This window comes from Heterodontus francisci, unplaced genomic scaffold (assembly GCF_036365525.1).
Source record: "Heterodontus francisci isolate sHetFra1 unplaced genomic scaffold, sHetFra1.hap1 HAP1_SCAFFOLD_286, whole genome shotgun sequence".
NCBI classification, from domain to species: Eukaryota; Metazoa; Chordata; class Chondrichthyes; order Heterodontiformes; family Heterodontidae; genus Heterodontus; species Heterodontus francisci.
Window position 1 is genome coordinate 1,724,755 of NW_027141006.1, and position 6,088 is coordinate 1,730,842.

Consider the following 6,088-nt stretch of genomic DNA (forward strand, 5'->3'; position numbering starts at 1 on the left):
CCACCCGAACGGTGTTCCGCACTCCCTGGCCTGAAGCGCGAAGATTGGTTATAGCCATTTTACTCAAAGCCTACCCAGGATCAAAAGCCAATGATCATGCTTTCTTCTCTTCCAAATAAGCACCGATAAGAACAGATACTACACTTGATCTTAGCCAAAAGGCCCTTATTTTTGTTTAAAATACTAGTCTGGGACCTACTCTTCTCTCCCTCAAACTGAATGTAAAATTCAATCATATTATGATTGCTACTACCTAGGGGCACCTGAACTATGAGGTCATTAATTAATCCTATCTCGTTGCACAATGCCAGGTCTAGTATAGCCTGCTCTCTGGTTGGCTCCAGAATGTATTGTTCCAAGAAGTTATCCCAAAAACATTCTATGTATTCCTCATCTAGGCAACCTCTGCCCATCTGAATTTTCTAGTCTATATGTAGATTAAAACCCCCCATAATTATCGCTGTACCTTTCTGACAAGCTGCCATTATTTCTTCCTTTATACCCCATCCTACAGTGTGGTTAACGTTAGGTGGCCTATACACTGCTCCCACAAGTGACTTCTTGCCTTCATGATTTCTCATCTCTACCCAAACTGCTTCTACATCCTGATCTCCTAAACTTAGGTCATCCCTCTCTATTGTGCTAATACCATCATTAATTAACAGAGCTACCCCATCACCTTTTCCAAGCTTCCTGTCTTTCCTAAATGCCATGTCACCTCCAATATTCACATCCCAATCTATGTCGCCCTGCAGCCATGTCTCTGTAATGACTATCAGATCGAGATCGTACTTATTTATGCTATTTGTGCTCTCAGTTCATTTGTTTGTTTCGAATGCTCCATGCATTCAGATACAGATCATTTAGTTTTGTCCTTTTATTATTTTTGTCACCTCTAGCCTTATTTGTTGATTTACTCTTTGATTTGTATGCTTTGTCTCTTCCTGTCTCGGTCTCTTTATCATTTCCCCTATTTATACCTTTCTCTCTTGCCTTGTCTCTCCTCCTTGATTCACCATATCTTCCCAAATTTGATCCCTTGCCCCCACTATTCAGTTTAAAACCGTCTCTACTTCCCTAGTTATGTGGCTCGCTAGAACACCGGCCCCAGCATGGTTCAGGTGCAGACTGTCCCAACGGTACAGCCACCTCTTTCCCCAGTACTGGTGCCAATGCCCCACGAACCAGAACCCACTACTACCACACCAGACTTTGAGCTGTGCATAAGTTTCTTTAATCTTATTTGTCCTATGCCAATTTGCACGTGGCTCAGGTAATAATCCAGAGATGATTACCTTTGAGGTTCTTCTTCTTAATTTGCTGCCTAGTTCCTCATACTGACGATGCAGAACCTCTATCCTTGTGCTGCCTATGTCGTTGGTACCGACATGTACCACGACAACTGGATCCTCCCCCTCCCATTGTATGTTTCACTCCAGCCCTGAGCAGATGTCCTTAATCCTAACACCGGCAGGCAACACAGCCATCTGGACTCTTGCTCTTTGCTGCAGAGAACAGAGTCAATCCACCTTACTATACTGTCCCCTACTACCACTACGTTCCTTTTTGCTCCCTCTTTGAGCCGCAAACACTTACTGCAGACGTGTTTGCCCTGGATCACACTGGCATCAAGGAGCTCCCACATGCTGCAGCTGTGACACATCACCTGTCCTGTCATCCTTAAAGTGTTCTAATTAACTACTTAATTATTTTATTCAATTATTTATTTTATTGTATATTTTATTAAGCTTACCACGAGTTTGTTTACTATTTTAAACGTTAGGACTAAAATGGACCTTAATCACTTACCAGATAGTCATCAAACATGCAGCTTTTTCCAAATCAATGAACTACCTGCTTGCCTGTGATGTCACAGCTTACCAGATCCTCACCAGACAGCTCCTTCCAATGCACCGAAGCAAGAACCAAATCCTGTGCACTCACCCCAGCGGCTCTCTGTTTCCCTGCTCTCACTCTCCATTGTGATGTCACTCCTGCCTTGCTCTGTCTCCAAGTCTGTGCTTTTGACGCACTTTTTATCTCTCTGTTCCGTCGTGCTCCTGTGTCTCTGGTCCAAAATTAGACTTTGGTGAGACTCGAACCCACACCTTTGAATATTTTCTCCATCATTATTTACAAGGTCCAACACGCTATCCATTGCACCACAGAGCCATATATGTTTTAAAGAACATCACCAGGGATGTCAGCAGAGATGGTCTCTTCTTCTTTCCACAAGAACATGCACAGTTCCATCAGTTACAATGGAGCAACATCAGACACTTTCAAGATCAGCAGTGGGGTAAAGCAGGGCTGCGCGCTGGCGCCAACTCTCTTAGGAACAGAGGAACATAGGACTAGGCCATTCAGCCCGTCGAGCCTGCTCGACCATTCAATTTGATCATGGCTGATTATCTACCTCAAAGCCCCTTTCCCCTGCTATCCCCATATCCCTTGATATCATGAGTATCAAGATTTCTATCAATTTCTGTCTTGAACATGCTCAATGATTGAGCTGCCACAGCCCTCTGGGGTACAGAATTCCAATGATTCACCACCATCTGAGTGAAGAAATTCAACCCTATCTCAGTTTTAAATGGCCTACTCCTTATTCTGAGACTATGTCCCCTGGTTTTAGACTCACCAACCAGGGCAAACATCCTGTCGACACCCACAATATCACGCCCTGTAAGAATTTTGTCAGTTTCAATGAGTTCACCTCTCATTCTTCGAAACTTTATGGAATACAGGCCCAGTTTCCTCATCAGACAATCCCACCATCCCAGGGATTAGTCTGGTGACCCTCTGTTTCACTCCCTCCATGGCAAGTATATCCAACCTTAGATGAGGAGACCAAACTGTACACAATACTCCAGTGCGGATTCAACAAGGCTCTATACAATTGCAGCAAGACATCTTTACTCCTGTACTCAAGACCCCTCGTGTGAAGGCCAACATACCATTTGCCTTCCTAATTGATTGCTGCACCTGCACAAGAGCTTTTAGTGTCTCATGAACAAGGACACCCAGGTCCCTTTGGACATCAACACTTCCCAACCTCTCACCATTTAAGAAATACTCTGTCTTTCTGTTTATTCTACCAAAGTGGATAACTTCACACTTACTCACATTATATTCCATGTTCTTGCCCATTCACTTAGCCTCTCCAGGTCCCCTGGAAGCCTCTCTGCATCCTCCTCACAACTCACACTTCACCGAGCTTTGTGTCATCTGCAAACTTGGAAATATTACATTTAATCCCCACATCCAAATCATTTATATAGGTTGTTAACAGCTGTGGCTCCAACACTGATCCTTGCAGCACCCCAATAGTAACAGCCTGCCATCCTGAGGAGGACCCGTTATTCCTGCTCTCTGTTTTCGGTCTGTTAACCAATTCTCAATCCATACCAGTATATTATCCCCAATCCTATGTGCTCTAATATTGTTTACTCACCTCCTGTGTGGGATCTTACCAAAGGAAAATGCAAATACCACACATCCACTGGTTCTCCTTTATCTGTTCTACAGGTAACATCCTCAAAAAACTCAACAGGTTTTTCAAACCTGTTTTCCTTTTCATAAATCTATGTTGACTCTGCCCAATCATATCATTATTTTCTAACTGTCTAGTTATCACATCCTTTACAATTGGTGTATTCTTCTCCATGCTGCTATTGTACACGTTCAGTGACTCAGATGGGGGTGTTCACCTGCACATCAGAGCTGACGACAAGCTGTTCAACTTGGCAAGACTGTGCGCCAAGACCAAAGTGGGTAAATTCCTAGTCTGTGAGTTGCTGTTTGCTGATGATGCTGCGCTGACATCCCATAATGAAGTTCACTTACAGCAGCTTGTATATCGGTTCTCCCTGGCCTGCAAAGAGTTTGGACTGACGATCAGCCTCAGGAAGATCAAAGTTATGGGCCAGGACGTAGAGACTCCACTTTCCATCAACATCGACAACCTCACTTTGGAGGTTGTCAACAGCTTCACATACCTTGGATCAACAATCACCAGCAATCTGTCCCTTGATACTGAAATCAGCACCAGGATTGTCAATGCTGCAGCTGTCATGTCAAAGTTGAGAAGACGAGTGTGAACCGACAGCAAACTGAACGACACAAAGCTCCGCGTGTACTCGGCTTGTGTTCTCAGCACCCTCCTTTATAGTCAAGAAGCATCAACAACTTATATAAGACAAGGAAAGCAGCTGAACAGCTTCCACCTCCGCTGTCTCAGATGGATATTGGACATCTCCTGGCAGGACAGAGTGCCGAATGCGGAAGTACACCAGCGTGCAGGGATCCACAGCATGTTTGCCCTCTTGAGTCAGCGGTGACTCTGTTGACTGGGCCAAATGAATGACGGTCACATTGCCAAATACATGCTCTATGGTGAACTTGCTATCAGCATGAGACCAACAGGTCAGGAAAAAAATTCAAGTCATTTGGAGAGGTTTGAGTTAACTAAGGAGAGTGAGCATGGATTTATAAATGGGAGTTCATGCTTGACAAATCTAACTGCATTTTTTTATAAACTATCTGAGAAAGTTGATGAAGGGAATGCAGTTGATGTTGTTTATTTGGATTTTACGAATGCGTTTGAAAAAGTACCACTTGAAAATTCCACACAAGCAGTACTCAGAACTAAACCTGGGTCATTGGAGTTGTGAGATTGCAGTGCTCACCACTGTATCACCTTTAGAATGTGGATAGAATAAAAAGTGAGATTGGATGGACAGAAGCAGTCTGAAAAGATGGCTCAAACAAAAGGTGAAAACCCTGAAATGTTAATTCTGTTTCTCTCTCCACAGATGCTGCCCGAGGTGCTGAGCATTTCCTGCACTTTCTGTTTTTATTTCAGCTTTGCAGGATGTTGCTTTGATCAGAAAAAAATGGATGATCGGCTGTGGGCGCCAGTGAAATTCCACAGGAGCAAATAAAAAATTCACCAATAGCGGCTCGTTGGTCCAGGGGCATGATTCTCACTTTGGGTGCATAAATGATTAACATGCGAGAGGTCCTGTGTTCAAATCCCAGACGAGCCCTTCTCTGTTGCTATTTTTAGTTTAAGGTCATCGATTGGTTTCAGCCTTCCAGAAGGTGGAATCGATTTCCATACTGAGCCTGCTTGAGGACCGGGGAACTGGATTCAAAGAGCTTGTCGACAAAATTGAAATGAACAAAATATACAGGTTGTCAAGTGGGAATATAAAGTTGCAGCAGTAACTAAAGGCCTGCTCAGGTCTGCAAATGTAACCCGACCCAAGACTGACAGCACCACATCCGACCTGGTCCGAGTCCTTTCATTTTTTCCCGTGCCCGAACCGACCACCAGAATGTTCAGTTAAACTTGCTTCCGTTTTTCACTTTTTAAGCTTGTGCAGATAAGGCAACAAAAACTGTAACTGGACTTGAAAGGTTGTTTAAATGTACATTAAGATTAGAGCTACGTACCGGAGGTGATGAGCTGAAGATTGTTACCATAGAAGTTAGTGATTGTTAGGTCACTAGTTAAAGAGAAAGTCATGGAGTTGTGCCCAGACAGGTTGTCCCACACTGTATTGATTAAAATATTGCCCGAAGGCGAGAAAATATCATTATACATTCCCTAGACCCCTGCTTTACAGGTTGAAATACTTTCTGCAAGTTTATCCAGAGAGCAGCTGAGATGCAGAGACCAGGAAGGTCTTGAGTGATTAATTATTATAAAATATACATTCTTATATTAAAGAGATTGTGCTCTACCTTCAATAGAGTCGCTCACTGCAGACTAGTGCAGAGTGTTTCCCAGCTTGACGTCCTGGCTGTCACTGGATCTTGAGTCCAGGCCTCTGGATTACTGGTCAAGTAATCTTTGAAATGTCTCCTTTGATTTAATATTTTAGTCTGGTAAGTCAGATTTTACAAAAAAAAAATAACTTATTTAAGACTGCTTCGTATTTAGCAGTGTCAAATGAATAAAGAAATTAAAATATATTCAAAATTATATATCAACTATTAAATACTATTGCCCAGCTTTGTATATAAAAAATGCCTCTTAATTTCATTAATTATCCATAAACACTGAGGCCACATTAAACTAAAA